We start from the raw sequence: 12,169 nt of genomic DNA, 5'->3' as shown, positions 1-12,169 counted from the left end.
AAACAAAAGCTGCACGCTGCACACAGTCCAAAAGGTTCAGTAACACACCATTTATTCAAAACATGCAAGAACCCTGTGCAAGCAACATTAAGACATTTTTTTTCAACTGCCCTATCGCTCTTGCTACAAAGCATTGTATAAATTTAACCCTGTGACCTTGCCTTCCCCCTTTCTAAGGAGTCAATTGCAGGAAAGCTGGATATCATAGCAAGCTGAAATGGCGGGTGAAGCCGAGTTGCTCTTTCCTCTGTGAGCATTTTCACAATTTGTGTGTCCTGCAGACAGCTCTACACAAGCACAGCAAGGGGCCCATGGCCCGGACAGGCACAGGCCAGCCCACTGATGCCTCGGCCTGGCTGGAGCCTCCTGGTGGCACCGCGGGCTGAGGTGAAACCAGAGCCTGTCCTGTCTCTGCTGGACCAGTTTAACTATTCCTGGACTTGTGCAGCAAACCAAACTGGAGAGACACGAATTTCCCCTCCCCATGGGGTTTTAAGCTCCGGTGACCGAATACCTGTGCAAACCGCTGTGGCAGCAGAACTGAAGGAACCACATGTAGCAGAGGTTTGCTGAAGCCAATGTTGTCCTCTGAAAAAAAATGGACATCCAACTACATCACTTCAGGGTGCACTTTGAAACCCAGCCCTGAACTTGGCTCTTAGTTGGTTTACGTGCAAAATACTGAAGTGTTTTTCTGTCAGTGGATTAGACGACCCTAAGCACGAACTGAAGTTTAGGCTTGGTTGAAGGCCTACCTCAGTATGAAAACATGCCTCTTATTGACAGCAGTGCTGTTAAAAATAGTAAACTGCGAGTTTCAGTTGAAGAATAAACTTCTACACAGAAGCACCAAGTGATTTTCCACCCAGTGAGTGACATTTTAGAAAGCCTCACCCTGCTCTCACCACAGGTTAAGTGATGCATATAATACTGGAAAGCACACTTCTCTGAATTTACTCAAGACAATTAGCACTTTTTTTTTTTTTTTTTTTTTACCTGAAACACACAACCTGTGGAGAAGGCAAAGCTGGTCAGCACGGTTCCCAGCTCCACCATAACGGGGTCCTGGCCTCTGCAAGGAACCCATGGCACAAGGACATGAGGGGCAGAGGGAGACTGGTCCAGCCACATGGACAGGCAAGCCTGTCACCACTTTCTTCTAGCAGGTTCCTAGGTGCTTAGACCTGCTTCACCTTCCACTGGAGATGAAGTTTTCCACACAGAAGACCTGTTTTTGATCTCCTCCCTGCCCCCCCCCCCCCAGGACATGCTTATGAACTCAGGTTATTCAGTCAACGTGAAGAAAATTCCTACAACTGGCTGGCGACAGCAAACTGAGCTGAACAACAGCCATGAAAATCTGTGTGTTCAAGCTCCTGCTTAGCGTGAGCCACAAAAGGCACAAAACACCTCAGCACCAGAGCACAGACAAGGCCAGGTACTGGGCTGGCCACCACCCTCAGCAACAACATTGGAGAAAGAACGCATGTTCTGGGAACTACTCAGGTACCTCGGGCTCCAGGCTGACCTAGCTCACCCACATGGAAAACCCACCGTCATTGTACCTCTGCTTATTCGGAGAAGATATCTGCATCCCACAATACTTGAGATATTAATACTGAAACCTCTGAGAAAGGACTAAATGTACTCTGCTGTTACAGACAGAAGGAACTGAAGCATGTGAATCTGTAAGCACTTCCTCCCACCGTGTCCAACGGCAAGAAAAAGGGTGCTGATTCAGATCAAATCCTGGCAAACATCTGGAAAACTAAAATTCAAGCATTTCTAAATCTCTTTGAGCTTGATTTTTCAACCTTATAGCTTATTTACTTATTTCAAAGTTCAGCTACTCTTATTTCTTTAGGAAGTTAACTAGGCAGTGCCTGTTTGTCTGTGCTTGCTAACCCAGAGGAGGATTTTAAACAAATGTGGCAGGGAGGTAAGAGTCTCAGTCACGATGAAGGATGTCTGCACAGCACCGCTCCCCTGGGGGGGGAAAAAAACACACAAAAAAACAAGACTACCAAAGATTAGGGGTAGGGGGTGGAAGGGGTGTAAAAGAGGAAGTGGGCAGAACCTGCCAGGCAACAGAAGCAAACTCAACCACAGGTTGTAAAGCCATAGGCAAAATAAGCTGTTTGGACAATTCTTTATTGTGTTCCCTAATACATATACCGCAAGATCTCAACCTCAAGTTCCCCTACTTACCATAGGATTTGGCAGGAACATGCAAAACTAATCAAAACCTTCTCCTCCGGCTACTCCAAAGGCCCGTACGATGCCCTCATCAGATAAGTCACATACTGAAAATCTTAGCTACGATGCTGCATTTCTTTCAGACGGAGTGGGAGATGTAGCTCCTAGGCACTCCTAAAGATCAGAGATTACAAAGTATTTCTGTTCTTTTATCTACCAGGAGACTGCCTTATCCTGGAATAACTCCCGTTGACAGTGCCACCAAGAAAATTCATGGAGCCAGAAGAAACAAAACAGAGCCTGACCTGGAGCCTTTTGAAGCAGCAAGTCCGGGTTTTGCCTCTGCAGTTTTCCTGAAAGGACTACTTGATGATTGAACCCCTGATTCACCACCTTCTTCCCCCTCTAGCAGGTGGTATTCTTGTGTTTGTTTCACCTTTACTAGCCCTAGGGGGCCCTCTATTCACTGGGTGATTAAAAGACAGTTCTTCATGTATATACATATGCACAAACACAGCCCTTTCCTCAAGTCTTAAGATGCCCGGGTAATGAAACAGGAGTTTTTGAGAACACCTAATGACCTGCAAGACTAAAACCATCTTACTGGCAGGCACCTATTTCCATTTCTCCTCGTCGCACCTGCGCACACAGGGCAACCACTCAAAGTGACAACAGTGCTGGGGAAAAGGGACTATACCCTTCCCCTACACTTCTGGGATTATTTTCTTTCTCCTGCAGTGGCTGACAAAAAGCAGAGTGAGAAAGGCCTCCCTGCCATGCTACTTCATGTCAGTCTTCCAGCTTTCCTCAGGTAGAACAGCTTCAGCAGAGCTTCCTCTGTGTGAAACCTGCTCACGAACTACTGGCTCATTTCTCATACTGCGTAGTCTGAGCTGACCAAAACGTTTCAGTTCTAGCTGCACATTTAGGCATGTGAAACTCGTAGCTCCCTGTCTCAAAGAGACAAGGGGTACACTCACAAACCAGGGGCTCTGTCATTGATAGTTCCAGGCTCTAGAACACAATCTGCCAATAAAGAATAAATGTCCTCTCATTTTATTTCAATTTTATTTAATTCCTTTTTGCTTCAGTGAGAAAATTCAAATACATCATCAGGTATGGAAAGGCAGTCCATCGAGGTAACCTCCCACAGTAGGACTGAATTTGATCCTTTGTCTTGTCTAAGTTTGCTTCCTTCAGACAATGATTCAAGCGAATCAATAAAAAAAGCTTTTATAAAAATCCCTCATGTTCCTACCTATACAACAAGCTAGTCAGCTCCTCCTTAAAAAGATTTTTATTGAATATTTTCTTCCTTCTGAGCGAGGCAGAAAATCAGACACAGCATTTGTTTCCCCCATGTTGAGGCTGCAAAAGGGAAATAAAGGTTCTCTGCATTCTTATACAGTTGTTCCGTAATTTCTATGTGACGCGCAGACATCATCAGAATAACTAGTACGAAATTATGGGCCGCAAAACTTCTACAACTTGTTTCACCTAGTATTGAAAGGGAAACCCAACAATTCTTACAGTTAAATTTCCCTCCCTTGAACAAATCCGTTTGTACCGTTGCTTTAAATACTTACAACGTTCAGCAGCATTGCAGAGGGTATCCGCAGCTCTCAGTACGTGGAATATTAATCCTGCAAACTCCGAGATGGGATTATATGTACTTCTCTGTTTTGCAAATATGGAACTGATGCATATGCATACTTAAATACATCTACAAATCCGGCCTTTGGTATCTAAGCAAGTACATAGGAGACTATTGGAGCTTTCTAAGCATTTCAGTTTTGCAATGTGTATTTTCCATTGTTTTTAAATCCTTCAAAGGAGGATTGCTCCCCTATCCCATCCTTGGGACAGGGTTTCCTCACAACAGCCTGCCAACATAACTCATTCTTGTTCATATAGAGTCACTGAGGGAAATGAAAGAGTTACGCTGAGGACTGAACTTGCTTCAAGAGCAAGCTGGTGAGCGCTAACAGGAGGTGTTCTCAGTGAGCTGAGAACCTGGTACACCTCGCACAGGTCACACTGCGACCAAACCAGAGCTGACCCGTGCTGGACTCCAACCACAGGTGCGCGCACATGCACACACCTGTTTCATGAACAGCCTCCTGACCCAGATCTCCAACACCAGTTCTGCTGGCTAGAAGATGGACTGTTTGCTCCTCAGACACAGCAATAAAAACATACTTATGTCTACATACACTCAGCGTGCTGCATTCCTTTCATATTCTAAAGCTGCAGGTGCTCTAGCGATGGCTATCTGGCTCAGCTGGAACAGCCTACGTGCTTCAGGCTCATATATTATACACTGCATAAACACATCTCATTTGAATGCTGCTACCCATTAACAGGACAACTCATTTTATGTAAACACAAGAGGTGTATCAACACCTCAGACCAGAAGATACAACCTTTCTCCCAGTGACAAACCATCACGCTCGTTACTCACTATCTGGAACGCCTACAAAGTATCTTCCACAGCTCCCATTTAACCTACCAGGAAGGCTAAGCCAATCGATGGATCCGCGCCTTTGTTTCAGCACCATCTGCAGCAGTGGGAGCAGACTAAGTGTTTAAGACTGATGAGACTTCTCCCATGCTTACGCTCAGAAATCTTAGTAATGTTTACAAACAAACTAACACTGGCTCCAAATGGTGTCTCTTCTCTGTTGATAGACTGCTTGTACTCAGAAGGATGCATCAGCTGAAATGAGGCTGCCAAATAATGCAACGGCCACGAATTCAGGAATTGGAGCTTATTCCAAAACCATCACCAAGGTGACCTACTCTACATATTGCACTTATTTCTTTGACACAACCCACGCCTTTGGAACTTAACTGAGCAACTGGTTCTGTGATCACAGATGGTCGGAGATTGCGGGCCTGGTTTCTCATGACTCAGAAGTTCATACATCTCCAAATACAGATTTTACCCTTTGAGCATGAATGAGACGCTCCTGCAAAGTGAACCGTGCTGATGTACGCCGCCTGAACTCAGGTACCTGCATGCCGGGACCAACATCCATTTGCATACTTTGGAAGCAAAAATAGAAAAGTCAGAGAGCTAGATTCAGTTCTTTCCAAAGGAGGTGTTGGAACATGGGAATATCTGGCCCAGGACCCTGATGCACTGAAAACACTGTCTATCATTCTTTGTCACCGAAAGACAAGAAGGCATTCCCGTGTTTGTGTTTACAGAAATTGCTGCTGTTAGACTGGCTGGGGCTACTCGATGAACTGAATGAATCGGACGCAAATCAGAACGCTAATGCAGGGCAGAATTGAGCATAAACAGTGGGACAAATCTGTACTGATTGAAGAGGCTGTAAAGAGGCTGCTAAATTTAGAAACATGAGGCAGAAAGACCCAAGTGATGCAGCCCAAATCCGGTCAGCCACTCCAAAACTCGCACTATCTTAACCTATAGATTTACTCGATCTCCTTTTTTATTGTCATATGAATCATCTGGATTCAGTTTTGGTTCCAACCCTTCCCTATTTTATTAGGCTCTCCTAGATCAGCGGACTGGGATAAGATATCCAGCCAGCTTCTCTCCTCCCTCCAGGCCACTCGAAACAACCCATCAACCAAACAGCACTCTTGATTCTGGGAAACTCTCTGCAAAGGTCTCCCAAGCAGGGCAATGGGAAAACTGCACGGCTGCTGCACGCACAGTTTCTGCGGAGCCCTATGAGAGGCAATTTTGTTCATCCCCTCTATTCATTATCTACAAGCAGCCAGAAAAGGAGGCGGGCAGAGAAGTTCTGCTATGGACAACTAGCTGGTGGCTTGGAAGACGTTTGCAACTGTTTCCACAAAACAGTTGCAGAAGTCTTGTTGAACTCTGCCTACACTTTTATTCCACTGTGTTAGTGGCTGCCTGGTGACATGCTCAGCAGCCGGGTTCCAGGAGTACTGGCAGACATTCACAGTCATTACTTTTATTACGAGCACTTAAATCCAATCCTTATGACTGTAAAATTGGGATTTTGTAGGACAAATTTTTGACCAGCTGCCAAATACATTATTTATCAGTGCTCTTCTGCCTGCCCCTTCCACCCTAGTCACCAAACAATAGCTGGGATCAAGGTGATCAACGTGATCAGCTCTTTTCCAAAGGGATTAGGCGATCACAAAAGCTGCAAACATTGCTACATGATGTCGGCTCACGTGCTAGCGGCAAGCCAGGAGACACAGCTCTGACTGCAGCAGGGGGCTGGAGGACCAAGGTCTGGTTTCAAGGCAGCCCTAACCCAGACAAAGCACCAGGAAGGCAAGCTAACTTCAGCCAAGCTGCCAGGAGCCCCCCACTGACACTAACCCTTCGGTCCTACAGACACACGCTAACCAGGAACGCCACCTCTTGCAACGCCGCCCGGCTGCTGCACCACTTGCTTACGGTGTGAAGCTGCCTGAATCCAATAAAAACAGTAATTAGAATAATAGGTCTTCCCTCAAAAGATTATTTCTACTCCTATCTGCTGCCCTCAGAAGAAGCAAAAACCCTCCTTCAGCAATTCCCGGTCCTGTTTCCTGACACACAGGCCTTTTTTGGTCTCACCAGTACCGTCTGGATGTACTGAAGGACGGCTCCCAGTTGTGCAACACGCGAGCTACGAGTCCTAGCGAGGTAAGATTCAGTCTCCACGCATACCACGGAGGTGAGTGGAGACCATTTTTCAACTTTGTCAGCGTTTGTGCTGCTGTTCAGCTCCAGTGCAGACCTCTCTCGAGCACATACACCCTTCCTGCACAGACACACGCCTCTCAACGCAGATCAACGCCGTGTTATCTGTACAGACAAGGTTATTTCGCAGACAGCCTGCGGGGCGCAGCAAGTGGAAGACAGGAGCTACTGGAGCTCCAGGGCCATCTCTCCCGCAGCTTGATATGTGGTGTCACCAAGACACTCGGGTTCTTATGGAGGTGCTGTTCCTGCATCCCTCAGTGACTTCAATCAAAATGCACAGCACATCAACCAAAGGTGGAAAAAAAGAACAAGAGGAAGCAAGAGAACACAGACACTGACTTTGAATTTTCTTTTTTAAAGAGAAAAGGAAGAATTTGGTACTGAAGACATGCATGTTTTCATACAAATCTAGATTCCAGTTAATACTAAAAGCCAGATGTCCCCCCCAAACTCATTTTATAGATGGGGGAGGGGGAAATCACTTCTACTTCTAGAGTTCAAGTCCAAACGCGTAACTACAGTACTAACTAACTTGTTCCCAGCACCTGAGATTTGAGCAGCCCTTTACACAAACCTGCAGCAATTGAAGGTCTGACCTCAGCACCGACTCATATTGGAAACCTGTTTGCAAATACCTACCCAGTAACAACCACTACTAACAGAACACATTGGTGTGATCTGGTACCAAATCTTCTGCGAGGGACAACTGGTGCTTCCAGCCAGCATGGACTTACCCTGGCAGGACAGGGAAAGCTGCCGAGCCCCTAATTCCTACCAGCACTGGCTGGTAAAGTACGTGCTGGATATCACACCAGGCAGCTGTAGCTACAAACCACTCCCATTAAATCCGGAGCACTCTTATCTCTGGCCTTCTATCTTTCTTTTTGTTTTGTTTTAGTTTTCTAGGACTGCCCCAAATCTCTTCACTTTTGCCACGTAGCAAATAAGGAATGTTTTCTGAAGAAAATGCTATTAAAAAAAACACACTCAGATGAGTCTCTCGCAAGTAAGATGCCAATACCACTGTGTTTTATCCACAGCTGCGGTGGTGGCAGCAGCAATATTTCGTTATATTTGCCTTGTAGAAGGAAGACCACACTGAAAAATACCTACAGCTCTCCTGTCACCAAATTAAGCAATATCTGAGCCCACAGTTAAGACAGAGCGCTAGACACTGCTGAGACTGACAAATTTAGTCAGCAACTCGAAACTTGAAAGTCCGCCGTAAGCCACTAATGGCAAGGCACAAACAAAGGCCGCAACCATAACCCAGTGTTTTCACTTAAACTCACGTAGCTTAAGACAATTAAACGTATGGCTATTTTTCCCCAACTGCTTAAGGCCTACCCCCCTTACACGATAGAGCAGTGAAAATCCTGAAATCCTGATTATTTTTTTTCTTCCCATTTCTCTGTTAGCTTTCCAAGAAAGAGCGTGAGCCGGAGAGGTCCCCGCACCGCCAGGCACCTCCACAAAATGGAGAAACGAGGCCATCCCCGGCACCTCCGGGATTTTGGGGACCGCTACCGACAGCGGCACCCGTGCAGAGCAGCAGCTCACTTTTAGAGGCACACCTCGCTTTCCCAGCCCAGCAGCTGCAACTTCGTACAGAGTTGCACCAAACCAAGCCGAGCCAAGCCAAACCAAGCCGAGTCAGGTCTCTGCTCCCGAGCGCCAGCCCGAGCCAGGCTCGCCCCCTCCCCGCCCCCTGGCCCCCGGGACCACCACGCTGGCGGAAAACGCCCAGCCCACGCCGGGCACTGGGGCTATTTTCGGCCGCGGGTTAATCACCGCTATTTTCGGAGGGCAAACCCCGATCCCGCAGCCGACACCGACGCGAGAAGCCCCCGGCAGCTCAGAGGGGACCCAACCCCAACACGCCCCAGCCGCCAGCCGCCAGCCCCCCGCCGAGGCGTTGCCCGTCCCTCCCCCGGCTCCCTGAGGCAGCCCCAGCGCCGGGGCGCCCCGCACGCCGCGAGGAGCGGCCGCAGGGACGCTGCAGCCGGGGGGGGCACCGGCCGGGACCCCCCCCGCCCCTTCCCCGGGCCCCCCTCACCTGTGGCGCCCGCCCGGGGCCGCCGCTGGCGGAGGCGCTGCCGGGTGCGGGGGGGGGGGGCGGTGGCGGCGCGGGGCTCAACGTGCGGCATTAGTCATTCATACAGGGGGAGGGCCGGAGGCCGCGGGGCGCTCTGGGAGATGTAGTCCACCAGCGATCGTTGTGTGGAAAGGGAATGGGGTGGTGGACTACAACTCCCAGGTGCGGCTCGCCAACAGCCCAGCCGCCATCAGGCAGCCGCCGGCCCGGCGGAGGCCATGGCGGGGCCGTGGCGCTGTGTGCGCCCTGCCTGAGGGCAGCGCCCTGAGGCGGCGGGGGGCGCCCGGTGAAGGCAGGCACCGAGCCGTGCCCCCCGGGACCAGCCCGCCGCTCCCCCCTGCCCGCTTACCGCTTCGTCCACTCGCGTCGCCCTGCCCAGCGGAGCTGTGCTGCTGGGCGGTTAATGTTTCACCACAGAAACCCAGAAGTCCGGGTTGTGCAACCCGCTCGGTCACAGGCGGGCTTTGGCGATACTTAAAACCGCAGATAAATGTGGATCAGGAAAAGTTTCAAGAAAGATGTGCCAGAAGTGACTCCCAGATAGCGATTGGTGTCTGACACTGCCCTTCTTCCTGCCCTGCTCTGCTCCGGATGGGTCACGGGCAATGGGAGTGTGACTGAACCACCCAGTCAGTCTGAGCACACGTCTACCATCTGAATACAGTTTCACTAGAACAGATTTGTGGTACATTTTCTGGTTTTAAATAGTTTGCTCCACGTGTATATCCTACTCAGGGTTATTTTAGGACCGGGCTGAGGTCTGGCAGCACGTGGCACGTAGCGATCAAGCACAGACATGTTCAGCCAGTTGGGAATTTCACTTTCCGTTTTGTGTGATAATAGTTTCAACTTGCTGTAGAAGCACACATCAGGCAGCTGTATGAAGGACAGCACAGACTTTCAAAATACACATAGTCAAGTAAAGGCATAAGATACGAAACCCTGAACTTATGGAAAACAAACAAACAAACAAACAAAAAGCCATCCAGTGTCTTGCAGACTGGGAAGAGAATTTCACTTTGGGCATTTTCATCTGCTCACAGATTTCAAATACTTTTTTTTTCTTTTTTTTTTTTTTTTTTTTTTTTTACCCAAACTGGTGTGTGAAGGCCACTGAAAAGTTGGGACACTGTTGTCCTGGACAAGAGCAGGTTGGTCACTGCTTTCAGGGACTGTGCCATAAGATTTTCGTGGCATCTAAGCGCACCCCGTTCCAAGCACTGCCAGTTCCAGGTGCACCTGCTCCCCGCTAACCACAGCTGATTGCTTCTGAGTCTGTTCATAATCCGGCCTCTTCCAGGGATCAGCTTTGCTCAGCCATAAGCTGTCCATGACATGGGATTCACCACTCGGCTGTAATGTGCCAGGTAGCAGTTACATCCCTGTGTAGCATTGACTAAGCAGCATGTGACAAAGCTCAGCGACCTGAATCTTGTCACACACCCGTAGTAAGTCCCTTACACAGCCAGTCACACATTTTATCCTCATTCTGATTTGCTCAACTAGACAGTGTACCAGGCATACCCTCAAGCCCCAGTTATTAACAGTGCAACATGTTAAATTCAAGCTATGAGTCTTAAATGATAGCTTAGCATTTTTTTTTTAGCTGCGCTTCCCGCTGCAACACCACTAGTGTCTTGTGCAAACTTTGTGAGTCCTTTAATAGACTACAGCCATGTTCCCAGGCTTCCCACACTTCACCTGCAAAGATTGAATGACTACATTTGGTTAGGGCTGGGGAGCACTGCCTTAGCCTACAGAAAACATCTCACCTGATCTGATCTGACTTGGCAATTCCTTTGCTTGTGGGAATACCATGAACTCTGCTAGCCTGCTTTTTTTTTTTTTTTTGTTTAGTTCATGATGCTGCACCCTGATTATGTCAACAGTATCAGTGCTTTCACTAATAATTACTTCAGGCACTGCCTTGTCTGCTGGCTCAGCGAGAGCTGGGGTGGTTGAACATGCCTTTACAGCGACCACAGTAAGATGCAGGTCTCTACTATGAAGCAATGCCACCGGAGACTCTGCCTGCGCTGTTTCAGCCTGGTCTGTGGCATGCAACATATTTGAAAGCTGAGAGGGAGCACAGAGATGAGACGAAGTTTATCAAACAGCAAAGGCCTTGTTACTGCTGTGGCCAGCGATCCCAGGGGCGCAGGGCTCCACAGCTCTGTCACCAGCAGTCATGCTAGGATGGTTTGAGGTGCCCTCTTGCCCAAACTCGCTAGTGATCCAGCTGGCATCACTGTCTGCTAAGTGGCCTAGTATAACATATCAATCTGTTTCTTAAAAGTTTGTGAACAGAAGTATACAAAGATACACTTTGTATATCTTCTTCTTTAAGTGTCATCATGCTGTTATTTTGAGGCCAGTGGTGGATGCCAATAGTGAAGAGAGGGCTTGTCAGCTTGGATTTCTCCAGTGCTTCAATTCTACTTAAAACACTTTTTTTTTTTTAAACTGAAAGTGAGCCTCACTGAATAGTTATCAGCCACTGCATGGTACATTTAGGTAGTTTTATAAATGTGTGAAGAGTCAGAAAGGTTCCTTATGCATATGACACTGCTGTTAGGCATAGGTGTTTCCGAGATGGGGTGGGAGCAAGATGGGGAGCTGAGTGCACTTCTCCCTTCCCTCCCTCTTTCATTCTCTGCTTAGCTACCTCCCTTCTACTTCCACCCCTTCCTCTCTCTCTTATTTCTCTCTCCCTCTTTCTTTTTCTCTTTAGGATGAGAGCAGTGACTATGACATTAGCTGCAGTTGCTCTATTCTCTTCAGTGACCCCTGCTTCACAGAAAACAGAGACCTTGTGAGACATTTGAATCAGCCTCTGAGCAGGTTGCAGGGTGTCACCCGACCGCTTGCAGGGTGAGCCTTTGTCTGTTCTGTTCACAACAGATTCATAAGAATTTGCAGTACCAAAGGATTCACCCCAAACAGTCCTACCATTAAAAATCCTTACCACTAGGAAGGTTGTTCATGTGTCCAGCACTGGTGTTGGTTTGGATGCCAAGCCCACTAAGTTCTTGCCCTCCTCGCTGCAGGTGTGTACAACACATTCCCCATGTCTTTGTAGCAGTCTTCACCTGTTTAAATGTCTTCATGTCTTAATTTGTCTTCTCTGGGCCAGTGAGTCTTAACACTTTCCTTGAGTTGTGGCCCCTAGACAGCAG

The 12,169-nt window shown here is 48.2% G+C and overlaps 1 protein-coding gene across 3 annotated transcripts in view; it reads right to left on the bottom strand.

Annotated features, from left to right (window-relative positions):
* TRABD (TraB domain containing) overlaps positions 1 to 9,672 on the bottom strand; it is a 33,414-nt gene extending 23,742 nt beyond the window's left edge. Inside the window, exon 1 of one of the 3 annotated variants that reach the window (XM_040549458.1) lies at positions 9,343 to 9,672. The gene's annotated coding sequence lies outside the window, so the exon portion shown is untranslated. Of the gene's footprint in view, positions 1 to 3,782; positions 8,773 to 8,954 lie in introns of those variants that run through there. The other 2 variants (XM_040549453.1, XM_040549465.1) reach the window with 2 other exon arrangements.
* Between the last annotated feature and the right edge of the window lie 2,497 nt (positions 9,673 to 12,169).

This window comes from Cygnus olor, chromosome 1, assembly GCF_009769625.2.
Source record: "Cygnus olor isolate bCygOlo1 chromosome 1, bCygOlo1.pri.v2, whole genome shotgun sequence".
Classification (NCBI taxonomy): Eukaryota; Metazoa; Chordata; class Aves; order Anseriformes; family Anatidae; genus Cygnus; species Cygnus olor.
Note: the sequence above shows the minus strand (reverse complement) of the source record. Positions and strands in the feature narration are given on the sequence as shown.